The following is a 13,662-nucleotide window of genomic DNA, read 5'->3' as shown; positions in this document are numbered from 1 at the left end:
CCCAGCAAGAGCATCTGAGGCTGGGGAATACAAGCCGAAACCAAATCAGGCAGCAAAAGCAACAAACCGTCTGGAAAATGGACCCACGGAGCAGCAAGAATGTACTTTAAAAAAAAAAATCTTTGACAACTTGTGTCCTAAACAAAGTGTATTGAAGATAATTGAAATGATTACAATTCATTGCTGCCTGACTTTGAATATGAACAGTCACATAATGACATGCCCGCCATACAACCACAGTCTAATTTCCATTATCCGGCTTCGGGATCCTCGTGCCAGCCGCCAGGGCAACGCGCTAAGGCTACTCTGAGGGCGGAGCCGGGGAAGGGAGGAGTGGGGGGGGGACGGGGGTGGAAGCGGCAGCGGAGAGGTGGAAAGGCCCCCCCGGATTTGAAGTTGCTTTGTCCTTGAATTTGCCCTAACCTCACCCCAGGCCACCCCATACCTCACCCTCACCCCCAGGGCCCAGGGAAAGGGGGTAGATAACCAGGATCTCTGCGCCGCGGAGTCGCTGGAGCTCACCTTGGGGCTCGGCCTCGGCGGAGCATCTGGGCTCCAGCCAGAGGGAGAGGGGATGGGCGTGGGGACCGGCTTCTGCAGTGCCCGTTGCCCCCTTCCCAGGCGCGGGGTCCGGGGGACAGACTTTGCTCCCCCCTCTATGAAACTACTGCCTCAAAAAAAAAAAAAAGACCATCTGGTAATTGTCTTTCTTTAGATCTTCCCTTAATTATGCTTTTAATTAAAGATGGTTCAAGGCACCGGACCACATGAAGGGCAGTAATTACAAATTACATTACAAACCCGACAGATGTAGCGGGACCTGCTGGGAAAAAGGTACCGGAATAAAAATTTGACTAAACTTTGGGATAAATTAATTGGCGACTTGGAGAACAGAAGCCTAGTTCTGATTATGCAGGCTCTAGCCAGGATTTAAGTTTTGTGTCATGATTGTTTTCATATTTCTTTGACGTCTATTGATTTGGAGGCAGCTGCAAGCCTTTGTCACAGGAGAGAAGAGCAGTCACAATATATTAGCTTGATGGCATAACTCGAACCGGAGAGGCGAGGGGAGTCGTAGTGACGGGGGCACACGTGACCCGCCCGGGGCCTCGCTGCCCAACCCTTACATTAACTTGTTCCAACAGGAATAATGGAGTATTACTGTTAATCCGTGGTCAGAAGGTGCTTTCCTGTCTAGAACGCGATGGCAGGAGGAGCGCAGCGGCGGCCGGACAGGCCCGGTGTCTGCGCGCCCCGCGCCGCCTCCACGCCGCCCGGCTTCGGTGGCGACTTCAGGCTCGGCTTCTGGACTCCCAGCTCCGCGCCCACGTCTAGGGGCGCCGGGATGGAGAAGTTCCGCGGGTCCCGGGCCTGGCCCGGAGGCGCCAAGTCCCAACTCCGGCTCCTCCTGGGGGGCTTCCCGCAGGCCTCGTTGGGGCTGGAAGACCCGGGGTCCAGAAGGCGATCGCCAGGCGGGTGCCCCGAAGCCCGCTCGCCCGCCGAAGCCTCCGAGAGAACAGAAGCGGGACGCAGGCTGTGAATACAAAAGGGAGGGATCGGGTCATTTCCTTCGCTAATCATCGCCCCCTCCTGCTCCTTCCCCTATCCCACCCCAGCCCACACCCGGTCCTCACCGCCACCCGGCCTCGAACACGCTTCCACGCCAGAGTCTGACTCACTTTGAGCCAGTGGCTGCACTTGATAGAAAAAAATAAACGTGCCCATCACTCACCCATCTATTTACAGCTTCGGTGCTAAGCCCCGGGAAAGGCGCCTGGATAATTAAGCACGCCCACTTACGGCTTCCTATTCCGCACATGCTTTCAGAAACGGATACAACCTCAGTTTGACACAAAACTCTCCTAATGCACCTTGCCATAGATTAGCATTCCCCGGAAAGGTGTGTTATTCACCCCCTCCTCCCCCGATCCCCATCTAAACCAGCAGAACAGAACTATTGTTGGAGAAGACCCCAGGCCTGACACTTTTTCTGGCTGCCTGGGGAAGGCAAGTTTTTCTTTTGATTCGTCCTCTCACTATGTTTCTCTTTTCCTTGGGGTTACAGTTTCTGAGAGGAAAGTAAATATTTTGACTAGTCCTCTGCAGGGGCCTTTTAAACACCAGGCACAATCATCTGTGGAATACTGTAGATTTTAGTTTCAAAACTTGGATGTGAGAGTCTGTCTTGCTAAGGAAACCCATAGAATTGGCGGCGACCTCTCAACCCCTCATTTGTATAATGAAATGAAGTATTCCCCATTGATTGTTCAAATTTTAACAACTCTTTCTGTCACTGTTCCTTTCCAATTTTTTTTTTTTGCAGGGATGAAAAATCAATCTACTAGACTTTTCATGGGGTTGTGGCAAGATCACATTTCATGCGACTCACTCTTACCTCCTCTCCCTTTCCTGCTGTGGGCACAAGACATGAAGTGTGCAAAACTAGAAATATTTGAAACCCTGTTTAGCTCTTCCGTGTATTTGAAGTGGGGATTTCTTTCTTTTTCTCTTTTAGTATCTGATAGAAAGCACGTACGTTGAAAAGTTCAGAGATACTACAGTAAGGAGGAAAATAGTGCTAACGTTTCCCTAGTTTCTGTATATAATTTAAATAACATAATGACTTCCTACCCGAAATGAAGCAAAAGTTGCCAGGAGGCATAACACATCACTGAATATTTGTTTTTCAAAAAAATATATTCCAAACATTCCACAATATTGATGTATCTATGATTTTATAGTCTGAAAATATTTCTAAGTACATATATGGTATAAAAACATTGATTTCAACTCTGTTTTTGTTGCTAAAAAGGATAATATCTTATTCTTGATTTTAAAATACCTGCACTGTTAATGTCATCTGTGTCCATTTTAGGGCCTGGATGCTATAGAAAAACCACCTATAGTGTGTTCATTTCTCTATCCCATTGTGCTATAGTGTAATGAGTATTTCACATAAAACATTTTGGGCATCCTTAAGTCTTTTTAAAAATCATGTGCTCTACCTGTGTGACAAATAAGACTGATTTTTGTTTTGTTTAAAGCAAATTCATTTTAAAGAAATAAAGCATAATACCGAGAATTTCATAGTCCTATAAAATGTTGACAAAAATGTTTCAAAGTAGAAAAAAGAAAATGTTAGTCTTGCCTATAATGCTAATGATCTCCAACCCCCCTTTTTTTGGTGTAAAGAATCTGAGTTTTTCAACCGATATTATTCTGTTATTTCGTTCTGTGTTTCCATTAGAATGCTCACCTATGCTCTGTCTTCCCTTTCTGTTTTCCCATAGCTTATGTGTGTACATGAATTTTAATAATATAAATCATTGCTTAAAAGAGTAAAGAATGGTTACTTTATGTCTCATTGTTCTCCTTACAATCTGCTCCAAAATCTTTTTTTTTACAAATGCCATCACAGCTATTTCCCCTCAGTTCCATGATGAAAGTGGATGGCAAATGCCATTCGATTTAGAGGAACTCAAGCACAGAGAACATAAAGATTTTGTTCAAAGCCTCTCTCAAATCTATTTCTGGACTTGGAAGCAGAACTAGGCTGGAGGCAACATCAGTACACATCTCTGACTCCATTTGAGGCTACTTGAAGCAGGTGGGGTTCATTTTGGAAACAGAAGACCTCCACGGAAGTGTGTGTTCCTGCGAGACTGACAGGCGATGGTGGACCCCAGGAGGAATAAAAGAGCTCAGGCTCTCACCTGCCTCAGAGTTGTAGGCAAAGAGGAGTTTCCTCTCATTTTCTTGCCTGCATTACTTTTTCTGTGTTTGGCAGCTGAACCAGAGAGCAGCCTGCAACATTTTGCCTTTGGGGACTTCCTGCAGCTTTACCACATTCCCTGGAGGAACTCAGAATCCTGGAATTGATGGAGGGATTACAGAGAGCCACAAACATCATTCTCCCTCTAATCCATCTGGGGCTGATGCTGTATTGATAGCAACCTTTCTGTTATTTGTTGGTTTTAGACCATTCAAATAAGAACAAATAATAGGAATTTAGTATAGTGTGTGTGTGTGTGTGTGTGTGTGTGTGTGTGTGTGTGTGTGTGCCAGGGGGGGGTAGGGGGCAATTGGAATAGGCTTTTGGGTTGACAGGATTGGTTTCTATTCCAAAATCATGGAATCGTCATGGAAGTGAGGGGAAATAACTGCGATGGAATTTGTAAGGAAAAGAAAAAACAAACAAGAAAAAAAAGTGTTTAACAAAATTAAACACTTCCCACTTATTTCTTTCAGAGCAAATTATTCTCTCTTTTGATTATTGCAGTGGATTTGGGTTGAGGCATTGACACGTTTACTTACCAAGAAATCTTACATTATGCCAGGACAAGACAGTGCTCAGTTGCTTGAAATTCATAGCTTCAGTTTGTGTGGCCCTCCCTGCTTGAACTACTCTGTTAGGCAATAAGGAAGCCCATTTGCATTAGATAATAAGAATCAGGGACAAGACAGACACAGTGCTGATTAAACAAGGACTCATATCCCACTTTGAGAGCTCTCTGATAACCAGAGCCACAATCACATCAGTAGGTCAAGCAAAAATCTGAAGATAAAATCAATGTCAGTCTTCTGTCTTGGTGACAGAGACCCACCAGAATCACATCCAATAAACCCTGTTATCAAGTACCTCATTGTAGTTGATGAATTTAGTTACGCTGCAGGTCAAATCGTGCCCCCACCTCCATGATGATGTTTACGGTATCCCTCACTTTGACACAGACTTTGCACAGAACAATATGCTCACAATTATAACTGTCCAGCAACTGATGGGCTGCTTTGCAAGGTAAGGTGAGTGGAGGCATTGAGACTGTTCAAGTGGAATCTGGGGTGTAAGGAAGGCTAAATTTCCATGAAAGGGCGGTTGGGAAAATTAACCTACTGCCCAAACTCCTGTTCAGGGCCAGTTCTATTAGGATTCTTCCAGGAATATGTATCTATTGGTTAGCGTGTTCAATAAGTTTAATCGGGTGGCTTTTTAAATATGATTATACATTCATGTGATTCAGAATTTTTAAGATTCAAGAAAATATTTCATTTTTTCCTGTGAGACTGACAGGCTATGGTGTCACCTAGCCAGCCAGTTCTAAACCAGTATAAGCAACCAATATTGCTAGTTTCTTGTGGCTCGGGGAGCTTAAAGAACCTTGAGGCCTACTTAATGAGATTCTTTGAAGAGAGAGGCTTTGTACTCTGTGTTTTAAAAAGCTTTCAGATAATTCTGTTGAGTTGGGCACCACGGGCTTAATTGACTTCTGGATTCCCTTAAACACGTAGATCCTATGGAAACCTATAGTGTAATAGTATTTGTTCCAGACATCTCCACAATGCCTGCAAAGTATTTTCAATGCCGGTGTACTTCTTCATTTTTCTTGAAACCCTGTGAAATAAGTACTGTTTTCCCGATATCTCCCTATTTTATAGGAGGAAGTCAGTCTCAGAGTTCAAATGACTTGACTGAGATAGCTCAGCTAGTAAATAGCAGAGACAGGTAGCATCATTTAAGGCCGCCCCGGGACCTACCACTCCACATTACATCAAATAATAAGATGTACCCATATTTCAATATGATCATTTGCTATAAACTTTTTTGAAAGAATTTTGTTAGGAATGAATTATTCATTATGTTTTTAATATTTAAACTTTATTAAATTTATGTATAACTGATGATTTGAGTTGCAGCTGGCAGGCCAACTTAATGTTAACATTTTTATTTATGTAAACATTTATTAGTGCTGGCTTGACAGGTTTTTTTTGTTTTGTTTTCTATTTTGGAGCTAATAATTTTTTTTTGGAAGGAGGAAGCAGAATTCAAACATCTTTTCAAGCCCTTGAAAAGCTTGTACGTTTTAGATTCTATACCTGAGCTGCCTGTATTAATTAGGATTAACTCTAAGCGTCTGTAATTCAGTGGATTAAAGAAGATAGAAGTTTATTCCTCTCTCACCTAACAGCTCGAGGTATGTTGTTCCAGGCCAGCAGGCAGCTCTGCTTTCTATGACTACTCAGATATCCAGGATTCTTGATCTCCTGGGCCATTGCTTTTGTCTATGTGGCTCACAGGCTCTTTCAGACTGTGGTACATGGGAAATGAAAAGAGAATGCAGGAGGCATGTCTATGGTCTTTAGGTCTACCTTAGAAGTGGCACACATCCCTTCTTTTTTAACTCCTTTGCCCAGGACTTCATCACATGTTCACAGCAAGCTACAAGTAGAATGGGGAATGTATCAATCCAAAAGCAATGAAAGGAAGAGATAATAGACTGTGGTGAACAACCAGCAGTATCCACAACAATGCATAATGCAGACAAGAGACTGTTATAATAATCCAGGTAAGAGCTAATGATGGCAGCAGTAGAATTTACAAGAATTGATTGGATTTGGGATATATTTAATTTTTTTTTTTTCTGATAGATTGGATAGGGTTGTGAGAAAAAGAGGAGTCAAGGTTTTGGCCTGAGAGGTTGGAAAAATGGATTCGCCATTTATAGAGATGAGGAAGATGGGGGCGGGAGAGGTTTATGGAGAAAAATAAAGAATTTGGCACTGGGTATACTGAGTTTGAGATGCCTATTAGACATACAAGTGGAGATGGTAAATAAGAGTTAGATACATGAGTCTGGAGTTCAGGGCATTATTCATGCTGGTGAACTGGGGTATGTATTATTTAAGAAATAACAGTAAACATAATAGGGAAAAATTTAAATTTATTCATGCTGGTGAACTGGGGTATGTATTATTATTTAAGAAATAACAGTAAACATAATAAGGAAAAATTTAAAAAATACAGAAATTATTAAAGCAGGAAGTGATTTTTTTCCTTCTTATATTTCAACCCTAACCTCATCCTTTTTTTTTAGAAGATTCCTTACTAACGTTTTAATATATAGCCTTTCAAATTCTTTTCATTGCTCACTAGACATTTATCTATGCTAATTTAAGGAAATTAAGGTTGTTGGTTTTTGGTTCCCCCGCCCCCAAGGGGGAATCAATTAACAGAGATATCTTTCCAAGTCATGGCCATAAAATTTCCTTTTTAATGGCCACACAATATTCCACTGTCTGAATATGACATACTTTATTTAAATGGCCCTGTAGTGATGGACATTTAGGTTGTTTGGAACTTCTTTTCATTATAAGCAATGCTGCACTATGCTTCCCTGTACATATATTCTTGTGCTAGAAATTTGGAAGCTAAGCTCCTAGAAGCAAAGTTACTGTGCTACATTGGTATGTGCATTTAGAGTTTTGATAGACACTGCCAAATTGTCTCCCTCCCCAAATCATGCACATTCTGTACTCCCACCAGCGGTATACTAGCGTGCCTCTTTCTCCACATCCTTCCCAGCAATATACCTCCTTCTGGAGATCTGCAAAGAAGCAATCTGTGAGACAGAGGAAGAGGCAAATGAGAATCTGTGTACAATCAATACACCTGACAACCTTGTTGAATCCCAGGGCTCATTCTGTTGATCTGGCTGCCTAACGGGGGAGTCCCCCTCTCTCCCAGCTCCATGGGGAGCCCAGCTGAGGAATGGTTGATGAAGGGCACTGGGGCATTCTCCTTCACTTTGATTTAAAGTCTGCTCCTCAGTCCACTGCAACTCAGGGACAAAATGTTCTGATGGCTGACAATATGCTCTATTTGTATTCTAGTTGGATATAGGTATCAGAACCAAGCGTTTACTCATTTTATTAGGGGAAGTCTTCAGGCTCCGGGTGCTCACCTTGATCTTTAATTGAAGTCACAAAATTAAAGCCCTGCTGTCATCTCAAAAGCTCATTCAGGTTAGGAGGCAACCGATCAATGTTTCTCTCTCACAGAAATGTTTTTCTATCTCTTTCCCGTCCTCTCTCTCTCAAAACTTCAAATTTAGGTTTATTAACCTGCATTCCAAATGTGTAGGACAGGTAGATGCTTAGGTACAAGGCTCCCTGTCCTTGACCTGTCCCCTGATTAAAAATAAAGTGCAGCCCTGGCCAGGTATCTCGGTTGATTGGAGCATCGTCCCATACACCAAAAAGGTTGAGGGTTTGATTCCCAGTCAGGCCACATACCTAGGTGGTGGGTTTGATCTCCAGTCGAGGTGCAGGGTTTGATTCCCAGTCAGGTCACATACCTAGGTGGTGGGTTTGATCTCAAGTTGAGGTGCATACAGGAGGCAACCGATCAATGTTTCTCTCTCACAGAAATGTTTTTCTATCTCTTTCCCGTCCTCTCTCTCTCAAAACCAAGAAAAACATATCCTTGGGTGAGGATTAAAAAATAATAATAATGAAGTGCAGAGGAAGAGAAAGCCAGGGCTCCACTGAAAAAGTTCTGGACTTTAAAAGCACCAATAATTTGTATGAACAATGATGCCCACTTTTGTTTTTATGACCATTTAATAGACTTCATTTCTTAAACTTAAACCACAGATTAATCTTTCCCAACCATGTTTTTGGAAGAGAACATCTACAAATTTATTCAGAGGACTTTAAGCAGTAAAAATAATCTCTGGTTCATTTCAATGGGTCATAAAAGGCCCAAGAAAAATTAATCTTTTCATATATATAGTAGATAATTTTCAAAGGAGATTTTCTTATTATCTTGCGTTCTTTTTTTAAAAGAGCTTATTTATTTTTGTAAACTTGACACATTCACAGTAAAAAAAAAAAAAAGCAATGCAGAAAAACACAATAAAAAAAGTTTAAAAATAACATTTGAATCCTACAATCCAAGGTCAATCACATTAACGTTTTGGTGGAATGCATTTCTAGAAATACTGCATTTACATGGACCATACTCACATAATGTATATATCTTTATATCTATATCTATGCTTAATTTGTTTGATATGCCCTGACCCCTCCTGAAAGTCTCCCTTTCCTCTCTCCACCCCAGGTTTGAAAGAGCAAACTGAGGAAATTGTAGAGCAGATTGGGAATTCCATGTCAGGAGAGATATGATCCTTTGCATAAATACTTCAACCCCTTCACAGAGGATTGCAGTAAATCAGGTGACTCTATAGGAGTCAATGACAGGGACTTTTCCTTAGGTCAATATCAAAGCAAGATTGTGCTCTTAATTTTCAATCTTATTTATTTAAAGAAAATCCTAGTTTAAAAATGTTTACTTTTTAATAAGTAGTCCACGCATACAGTAGAAAATTTAATATGTACCAAATGGCTTATACTGAAAGATGTTGCCTACCTTTTCCTATACACCCAGTTCCCCTCCCAAGAGGCAACCATTATCTTGTGAATTCACCTAGGAATATTCTATATACTCACACAGTTATGCATGCACACATATATTATCTCTGCACCACTTCCTCGTGGAAATGGAAACATACCCTAACACTGTCTTACTTTTTTCACTTAATATTGTATCTTGGAGACCCATTATTCTAATCCACTGTATGGATTTATTGACCTGCCAAAATTTATTTAGTCCGTTAAAAACAGGTTTTGTTTTGCTTTGCTATTATAAGCCAAAGTAGCAGTGAATGTTCTTAAATATACATTATTTTGCATGACCATGGGTATATTTGTTAGACAAATTACCAAGGAGTGGAACCTTTAGATCACAAGGCTCATGCACTTTTTAATTTTGAAAGATGATCAGGATGTTTACTATTTAGCAGTTCTTATTTAATAAGATTATCCTGCTAACTAAATTAGTAGTGTTTTGGTCAGAAGGAACCTCAAAATTCCTTTCTAGAAATGTCTCAAATGTGCAAACTACAGATATCTAGGACGTAGTAAAACGGTATCAAATTTGGAGATGTGGAGCCTGCCTGTCAAAAGCAATGCCAAATAGACCCATGGAGTCCTGCAGATGCTGCTGGGCAATGAAAGTGACCTTAGAGGCCTTGAAGGGCAATCTACTGGGACTGCCCATGTTACATACTGTAGGTGCTGCCTGCTATTAGGCTGAACCATATGAAACTGTAACTGTTAGACCACCTTCAACCTGTAAAAATTGCAATTTTATTTTATTAGTAGTTCAACTAATATTACATTTACATTTTGGTATCCTAGAGAGAATTCCATAGGAAACGGGTTTAGAGCTTGGGACGTGGAGAGCTAAGAGTGAGGGTCAGGAAGGTGGATAAGGACATCACAAATTGAGGGTATAGGAGACCCCTGGGAATGCACCTGCATAGAAGGCAAAAGGGTGAATCACAGGACTGAGGTCTCATTTCTACAAATATTCATGGACTGAAGCCGCCATCCCAGCTCCCCATGTGAAGCAGAGAACTGCAGAGCAGCAAGAATGATCGGGTCAGGGCAATGGTGGTTCACACCCCCAGGTATGTGCATCTGGATTAGGGTTTAACCCCACAGTAGATTGAAATTTTGGTTCATTTTGGGATTTGGTACTGAAAACTTCAGTTCAACACTGCGGTCTCTCTGTCCTGCCAGCATAGCTTAAAAGTGGCCCTGAAGTCCATCTTAAGTGGCTGCTAAGGGGATGATTGTAGGGATTTCCCCACACTTACGAAGAGCCATCTTGGAGCACTGGGATAAATACATGGTGAGGGAAAGTGTGTTTCCTTCTAAAATTATAGACACATGATAACAATGTGAGAGTTTAGAAACAGAGGGGAAAACCCCACCTATCATCACCTCCCTGACAAAACAGCTCTGAATTTCTATAATCCTTTCTACTCCTTGACCATTTGCCTTCATATTTTTACACCGTTGCAGTCACACACTTTTCTCATTTTACATCTCAGTTTTGCCAATTATTGTTTCAAATGGTTGCATACTAGTCTTTTGAATGGTTGTACTATAATGTTCCTATCCCTCCACCCCCGTTCTCAGATGTTGCAGGTTGCTTCCAATTTCTCGCTCTTAGAGAAAAGGCTGGGCCTGAAAAAAGGCTTCTATCCACACTTTTGTGTTTTTTTTTATTAAAGTAAAGTATTCTGCTACACAGCTTCCCTCTGCCAGCACAGAAATCTATTTGTCTATTTTACTAATATAAAGGAAATAATTTGTATAGCAAGCACTTAAAACAGTGTTTGGGAAATAATGAGTGCTACATAAATGTGAACTATTAATATTACCAGTCAATATCTTTCATTACCAGTGTCAGAAAAAGTCCTGCAAATAAAGAAATTTTTGAGATGATATTGGATTGCCCACAGAGAATTAAAATCAACAAATGGGGAGTAGTCAAATAAGACTTGACACCTTTGCCCTAACCGGTTTGGTTCAGGGGATAGAGTGTCAGCCTGCGGATTGAAGGGTCCCAGGTTTGATTCCGGTCAAGGGCATGTACCTTGGTTGTGGGCACATCCCCAGTAGGAGGTGTGCAGGAGGCAGCTGATCACTGTTTCTAACTCTCTATCCCTCTCCCTTCCTCTCTGTAAAAAATCAATAAAATATAATAAAAAAGAGAAGACGCTTTTAAGAAATGGTGATTAGCTATTTTGTATAATGCTGCTCCATTTGGTTTTATAATTTCTGAAGTGACAGGTTTGGGATAACGTATGCATACCACAGAAGTTATATACCTTTCTCATCCCATTATATTAAGGGATACATAATGTTGATATATTTTATTAAGTGATGTTAACCTTGATCACTTAGTTAGGGTGGTGTCTACCAGATTTTGCTAGGCCATCTTACAATTTTTCTCCTTTCATATTCCATTTAGTAGAGGCAAGTCATTAAGTTGAGCTCACATTCAAACGGAAGGGAATGAAGTTCCACTTTTTGAAGAAAGAAGAATCAAGTAATTTGCAGACATATGTTAAAAACACGACAGTAATTCATTTTGGGGGAGGTACTTCGAGTCTATGCTACTATTCAGTTTCTCCTTAAAATCTCACTCATTAATTTTAGCATTCATCCGGGATCTTGCCTGCACTTTAGCAGTTATATTATGATGCTCATGGATTTCTGTTTGTACAAATAATGCAAATTCTTACTCATAAACTCATTTGAAGCTTGAAGTTAGTTTTTCTAGCAAAGAAAGCATTGTTCTTATGGCAGAGAATTCATCCTGGAGAAATGAGAATGAGGAGATTTTGGGGTTTGTTTTTTTTCTCTTTTTTTCTAGCCTTAAGTTGGAAATCAAACCATAGTCTTTAATTTATAACAACAGTTCTCAGCTTTCAGATCACATGTTTGTTATGAAGATTAAAACAGAAGAGTTAGAAGAACCAGAAGAGGTGTTATCAACAAAGTGGGGTACTAGGTACTTAGGCAGAAATTAATAATACACAGAGAAACTTGTTGAATTTTCAGTTTCATCAGCAAATTTTATAACTTCTGGAGTCTTAGACGTTGCCTAAAGCATAAAGTCCTTATCCTTCACCCATTTTGTTTTCAGCGACATGAGGCACATTTCCTAGTTAATTCTCTCAAGAGGGACAAGGATGGTGAGAGAAGGGTAAAGCTCCTACAAACGGGAGAGGTTGGTATGACTGTCATTATCCCAATGACTCCATAAGAAAAAGCAAAAACTTGGCAACACAACATTGCGTTGTTTTTTGGAGAATAACTTTGTCTCCATCTGCCAGGGACACAGGAAACAGGCCTACCCTTTACCGAGTGTGTCATCTCCATGGGAAGAGGGAGAGAATGAGGTGGGAGCTGCACCAGGAAGGATGCCGAGGGTTCTATCTTTTTAAAGAACGGTGGGGGCCTTGGAAGAACTTCAACTCAAGAGAAGAAGCAAGACCCACAGTGGTATCTGAACACTGAACTGGGGTTAGAGAATGAAAAACATGCAAATAGGAAACCGTTCAAAAGACCAGAAGAAAGGTTATTCTGTGACAACAACAACAACAAAAAAAAACCCTCCCAAATACTTCCTAACAGTATCACGGAACCTTGACTCTTGACTCTGGGCTGCACTTTGCGTTCCAGATGACTTGTAAAGCAATGATTTATTGGCGCCGGAGCCAGGGAGCTTGGGAGCAGTTCAATAAGACAGTGTGGTCTGTGAGTCCTGAATCATTACTCTGCCTGGCAACCTTATGACAGCTGCTGAATCTTGGAGGGGGCCGGGAGGAAACGATGTTGATTTATAGAGGGAGTAGGAACGTTTGTCAATGAAAATATAATTGTGCTTCTTTGTAGCTCAGACATCTATGGAAACCAGACCCGCCTTCCTGGCAATTTAACATAGACCAACATGTGGAACAGGAGCATCTTCTGAAGACCTTGTACTTTTTGTTAAAGGTCTCACTATCATTCTCTTAATATACTTTCTGTAAGATAATTGGTGCACATCTCTCCTTTATAGTTTGTAACCTTTGCCATAATGTTAATACGTGGCCCTCTGAAGGTGAGTGTAATGCACAGGGTATATCTATCTTTGAAGGAATAAATTTGTATTTTGTAAGCAATCATCATACCTGCATATGTATATACATGTGAGATGACAGTCATAGTTTCGTTTGCTCTTTCTAACAACCATGTGTTTAGCACATTTTGAAAGATGAGGAAACTGGGACTCTGAGACTTTAGGTAACTTGGGTAATGTCAACCAGATAATGACAGAGCTATGGCTGAAGATTAGAGTGTGGCCCGTCGCCCTGTCTTTCCATGGCACCGGCCCCTCTGGATAGAGAGCCTCATGCCGCTAGCCTCCTATAACACACTGAACAATGAAGGAAGCACCTGCTTTGAGGAGTTTGGCAGGGTCAATGAAAA

At 41.1% G+C, this 13,662-nt stretch overlaps 1 long non-coding RNA gene across 1 annotated transcript in view; it reads left to right on the top strand.

The window, feature by feature from the left end:
* Window positions 1-13,117, top strand: part of LOC107183704 — a 22,023-nt gene extending 8,906 nt beyond the window's left edge. Inside the window, exons 2-3 of the long non-coding RNA XR_001514506.1 lie at window positions 6,190-6,341; window positions 13,087-13,117. This is a non-coding gene — a long non-coding RNA (uncharacterized LOC107183704). The remainder of the gene's footprint in view (window positions 1-6,189; window positions 6,342-13,086) is intronic.
* The last annotated feature ends 545 nt before the right edge of the window (window positions 13,118-13,662 follow it).

The sequence above is a fragment of the Myotis davidii genome, unplaced genomic scaffold (genome assembly GCF_000327345.1).
Source record: "Myotis davidii unplaced genomic scaffold, ASM32734v1 scaffold330, whole genome shotgun sequence".
NCBI lineage: Eukaryota > Metazoa > Chordata > Mammalia > Chiroptera > Vespertilionidae > Myotis > Myotis davidii.
The sequence above is the reverse complement of the archived record's forward strand: the minus strand, read 5'-3'. Positions and strand labels throughout refer to the sequence as shown.